This window comes from Cavia porcellus, unplaced genomic scaffold (assembly GCF_034190915.1).
Source record: "Cavia porcellus strain 051 isolate PalLab524CR breed Dunkin Hartley unplaced genomic scaffold, mCavPor4.1 scaffold_1, whole genome shotgun sequence".
NCBI lineage: Eukaryota > Metazoa > Chordata > Mammalia > Rodentia > Caviidae > Cavia > Cavia porcellus.
This window is the reverse complement of record NW_026947484.1, coordinates 90,217,838-90,223,837: the sequence shown is the minus strand read 5'-3', so window position 1 is coordinate 90,223,837 and position 6,000 is coordinate 90,217,838.

Here is a 6,000-nt window from a genome sequence, read left to right as displayed (position 1 = left end):
TGAAAATGTAAATGAGAACATAAATGTATAATGGATATTATAAAATAGGAAAAAACTGTTCAGAAGGAAAAGTGAAACAGGGATAGGGAAGGGAAAGGAAGGAAGGGACAGAAAAACTGCGAAAAGAAGGATAAAATGAAAATTGAGCTTTGTGAACAGGGAAGGGGGTTTAAACAGAGGGGATGGGAATGGGGAAAAGAAAAAGGAATCAAAATGTATCATGAACAGATACAAATTCCCTATAATGAATGTGGTCATTATGTATACCTAAATTGTACCGATAAACTTAAATTTAAAAAAAGATTCCCAGTGCATGAACATGCCTTTAAAATACATTATAAACCTGTGTTCCTAGCGCTCAGCAGGCCAAGGCAAGAGAATTGCTACAAGTTTAAAGCCAGCTTGCTTTACACAGTGAGACCAAGGCCACTCTGAACTATGCAGCAAGACCCTGTCTCAAGAAACAAAACTAAAAAAAAAAAGAAAAAGAAACAAAACTAAAAAACAAAAAAAACATCATGAGAGTTGGGTGTGCTGGCACAGGTCTGTAATCCCAGTACCCTGGAAGCTGAGGCAGGAGGATATTTATACTTTCTTGATCTCTTTCTCTCTTGCCAACAAACAACAACAACAAACACCCCCGCACACAATGATTATATTCCTCATAAAATATCCCTCAGCAGGGGCTGGGGATTTAGCTCAGTGGCATAAGCGCCTGCCTTGAAAGCAGGCAGTCGTGAGTTCGATCCCTGGTACCGATTAAAAAAAAAAAATATCCGTCAGCAGGTGGATTATCCTTAAACAACAATGACTTTGAGTAAGTCACCTAACATCCTTGGGCCTCAGTTTCCACATCTGTAAGATTAAGCCCTGCCTGCCTCAAAGGGCACTGTGCCAGTGCTTTCAAGACACTGAGCACCAGTCTACCTGCCCAGCCACTCAGAGACTCCCACCCTGCACCTGAACCCCGCCGGCCTAGAACCCCTTTCCAGCACTGAAATTTGTTTCCAGATAAAGCTCTCTGCCAGGAAACCAAGGGGGGAATTTCAAAGGGTAAACAGGTGAATGGATATATGGCATAAAATATATAGAACAACATAAATTATGTGATTTTAAAATTCTTTGCCTCATTAGTCCATTACCTAGTATGTTATTCTGGTGAAATTGAGATGGCTGATAAATTGAGAATATGTAAATCACGTATAATACTCACCTACTTTTAGTTACTACAATGTTGTCAGTCTATTATAACTGGATCAAGGAAATCTTTCTTCAATTTCTGATCTTTTTTATTTTAAAGAGGATAAAAGTGAGGAATATAAAACAGAATAAAGTCAATCAAAACAAACCAGTATAAGTGATACAGGACTTCAAACCATTACAAAGTCAATAATATTTTTTCTAGTCTTTTAGATATGAAAGGTTATACGCTTTGACTCCTCAATCTTTTTTTTTTTTTTTTTTGCCATGCTAGGGACTGAAACCAGGTCTAGATAAGCATTCTAACACTGAGCTACACCCACAGCCTGTAAAGCCATATTCTATATTTGATATAAACACAAAAGGTAAAGGTCAAGTATTAGTTCATTACTATAATAAAATATCTGAGGCAGGCTTCTCCTCTTCCTCCTTCTTTGATTTTTGAGTCTCATTATAAAGTCCAGGTGGGCATTGCACCTGCCATGTACCCCAGCATGGCCTTGAACTTGTGATCTTTCTGCCTTAGCCTTCCCAGTCCTGGGATTACAGGAGTGTGCTACCACACCTGCTGAGGCAGGCTTTTTTTTCTATATATATAAAGAAAAGATGTTTATTTTGGCTTACAGTTCTAGAAGTACAAAGTCTATGGCTGTCACCTGGTCATGGCTTTCTTGTTGGCAAAATCTCAAGGGGATCGATATTATCTTATGGCAAGAGATAAGCGACACTTGTATATATATCTTTATCCTCTTCCTCATTTTTTTTGCTGCACTTGGGGTTGAATTTAGGGCTTTGTGCCTGTGAGGTAAGTGCCCTACCACTCAGCTACACCCCTGGCTCTTTTCATTTCTTAATTTTGAGGCAGTATTGCTACATTGTTATCATGGCTTACATATAGGTGTGGCCCCAAAGCCTCATGTGCTCATAGGTGGGGGGTTTTGGCAGATGACTGGATCATGGATGTGTGACACTGAATTATAGCACTGATGGGATAGTAGCTGAGTATAATGTTGGGAAGTGAAGCCTGATGGGAAGAGTTGGGTCCGTGTGGGTGCAGCCTGGAAATATATATCCTTCCTGTTCCCTTGATCCTTCTTTGCTTCTTGCTGCCATGTCATGCACTTTTTCTGCTCTGTGTGTATGTCCTTCTGCCATGCTGTGCTGTCTTGGAATCTCTACAAACTGTGAGCCAAAATAAACCTATATTCCTTTAACCTGTGGGTATCAGATATTTTATCCCAATGATGAGAAAGTGACAGAGACAATTGTCATGGGTGGATTTGAATCCACAATTCTCCTGCCTCCGTCTCCCAAGTAGCTGGGACTACAGGTAGTATAGATTACAGGATTCCAGGTAGTTCAGTAGTTGGATTCCAGGCCACCCCTAGCACCCACTTCTTTCTTTCCCACTTCTTACAAGTTACAAAGATCCAGTCATGGAAGTTCTATTCTCATTTAATCTTAGTCATCTCCCAAAGTTTCAACTTCCTTAAAACTTTGTAAGCCAGACATAGTGGCGCATGTCTATAATCCCACCCAGTATTTGGGAGGCTGAGTCAGGATTGCTGTGAGTTTGAGGCCAGCTTAAGGTACATAGTGAGTTCAAGATCAGCATGAATTACATAGGGAGATCTGTCTCAAAACAAAACAAAACAAACAAACAAACTCCCTCACAGTAGGAATTAAATGTCAACCCATGAAGCCTTGTTAGACACTGAAACCATTTCCAAACCATAGCTGGGAAATGAGGCTTTGCTATAAGTGCACTAGTATTCTAGTGTGCCTGGAAGTCAGACTGTGATCTGAAGTGGTGAAAAACATAACTTTTTTCTCCCACACTGGTCAGCTGGACAATATAAAAATTAACAAAAATGAAATTAAATGGTATCTCTGAGTTGAGTAAGAAAAGATGTATTCTTACCACTTAGATTGCTTTCCTTACTGTGGAAAGAATGTTAAAAACTATTATCATTTAGATAGAAAATTAACATTAGACCTTATGTGCTAAGTAGCAACATATGATAGTTTGTCAGGACTGTTATAACAAAATACCGTAGAGTAGATAATTTAGAAATAATAGGCATTTATTATAGTTTTAGAAGTTGGGAAGTCCATTATCAAGGTACTGGAAGATTCAGTGTTTGGTGACCGCTTGCTCTTTGCTCTACACATGGCACACTTGCCAGGACTTCAGGTGGCAGCGGGGCAAGGCAGCTCCCTTACTGCTTTTTATATAGGAGAAAACCCTGAAACTGGAGCCCTGATGAACTAATTATCTCCTAAAACACCACCTCTTAGCAGTATCAAAACTTCTCACTAGATTCTAGCGTATGAATTTGGTGGGTAACAATTGTGATAGGTTTTCTGTTGCTGAGACACAATACTTGATACAACCTGAAAGGGGAAAGATTTAATTTAGGTCATGGCTTGGGCAGATTCAGTCATGACTGGCTAGCTTCAAGGCAGAAATATCATGACAGAAGGGCATGGTGAAGCCAAGCTGCTGGGATCATGGTGGCCAGGAAGCAGAGCTGGGGAACAGTACCAGATAGGAAGGGGCCAGGGGCCAGACATAGACCCCTAGGTGATGATAACTCTTATCCTACTCTGATGTACATAGAAGTGAGCTCCACCAATCCCTGGGTTGGATGCCAAAAGCAATCAAGGTGACATTCCAGACCATAGAACAAGACTAAAACATTTTTCTAGTTTTTGTTACAGAACTTATAGTTGGTGGAAGCCAGACAGGTTGCATATGTCCGAAGACGTTCAGACTGCTTGCCACATTCTATAGCAGTGGATCTCGGTCTGGAGGAGGAGGGGTCCCAGGTTCCTGAGGCACCTCGGCCTGTGCCCAGCCGCGCCTGGCCATTGGTGTGCGGAGGAGGAGCTGTGCGGATCCGGAGCGCCTGCAGAGGCCCCTTCCTTTGTCTGGAGGAGGAGGGGTCCCGGGTTCCTGAGGCACCTCGGCCTGTGCCCAGCCGCGCCTGGCCATCGGTGTGTGGAGGAGGAGCTGCGCGGATCCGGAGCGCCTGCAGAGGCCCCTTCCTTTGTCTGGAGGAGGAGGGGTCCCGGGTTCCTGAGGCACCTCGGCCTGTGCCCAGCCGCGCCTGGCCATCGGTGTGTGGAGGAGGAGCTGCGCGGATCCGGAGCGCCTGCAGAGGCCCCTTCCTTTGTCTGGAGGAGGAGGGCTCCCGGGTTCCTGAGGCACCTCGGCCTGTGCCCAGCCGCGCATAGCCATCTGCGTGCAGAGGAGGAGCTGGGTAGATCTGGAGTGCCTGCAGGAGGCCCTTCCTTTGTCTGGAGGTCTGTGGATATCTCTGCAAGCAGCGGGGGATCACAGGCTCCTGAGGCACTGCGGTCTGTGGTGAGTACCCTAACCCGGCTGCGATCCAAGAGCTGTGGATCTACCAAGGGGCAGGTGGGCGCACAGTGTCCCTGAGGCCCAGCTTGTCTGGAACCGCGGAGTTCTGAATAAGCAGAGAAGGGCCATTGGTTCTGCAGGCCCAATGGCCTGGGGTAGAGTGGTGCCAGAGTCTCAGTAGCTGCAAACATAGAAGGGGATTTTCAACAGATCCTGAGGAGGCTTTCAAATAACACTTGAAACACAGAAATATAGGAAAATGACAAAACGAAAGACCAAATTACAACCTCAAACCTCCAGCCCATCTCAGGAAACCCTAGGAGAAGTGTATTTAGAAGAAAATATATCCCATCCTCCTCATATAACAGACACAATAGCTACTGAAGTTGACAAGCAACTCCAGGAAGCTTTAAAGAAATTCAAACTCGAAATAATATCCCAGATAAAAGAAGAAATGATAAAAGAAATGAAAGAGATTCTAAATATATCTAAAGAAAACACAGATAAAAAATTGGAGGAACTAAACAAAAAGATAGAATCCCTAGATGAGCAATATAAGAAACAAACAGAATACATAATGCAGATGCACAGAGATATACAGGAAATAAAAAACTCCACTGAAAGTTGTAAAAACCGCCTTAATGAAAGTGAAGATAGAATTTCAGACCTTGAAGACAGGATTGCAGCTAGTGAACAGGAAAGGAAAGATCTTTTAAAAATAACAAGGAATCAGGAAACAACAATTCAACAACTGCAAGATGATGCAAAGAAGAATAACATAAGAATGATAGGGATTAATGAAAAAGAAGGAGACAACATAAAGGATATCAAGAGGATATTTAGAGAAGCAATAGCTGAAAACTTCCCAAGCATGAGATCAGAAACTGACATCAGGATCAGTGAAGCATATAGAACTCCAAATAGTCATAACCAAAATAAAACTACACCCAGACATATAATAATCACCATCCCAGAAATCCAACACAAGAATAGATTATTAAAAGCTGTCAGAGAGAAAAGACAGATCACTTATAAAGGAAAACCTATAAGAATCACAGCAGACTTCTCATCACAAACAATAAAGTCAAGAAGAGCATGGAGTGAAGTATTCCAGATCCTAAAGCAAAATGATTTCCAACCTAGACTGATATATCCTGCAAAACTATCATTTAAAATAGATGGTGAAATACGATACTTCCATGACAAAGAACAGCTGAAGAACTTCATGAACACCAAACCAACCCTGCAAAAAATATTGAAAGACAGTTTAGATACACAAAGGAAAAAACCACTAAGCAAAGCAAATAATTAAACAGAACAGAAAGATAAAGATGCAACAGCAGAGAGATAAGAATCCTACAATTAAACAACATTTAACAGTAATAACCATTAATGTAAATGGTCTCAATGCACCAATCAAAAGAAACAGACTAGCA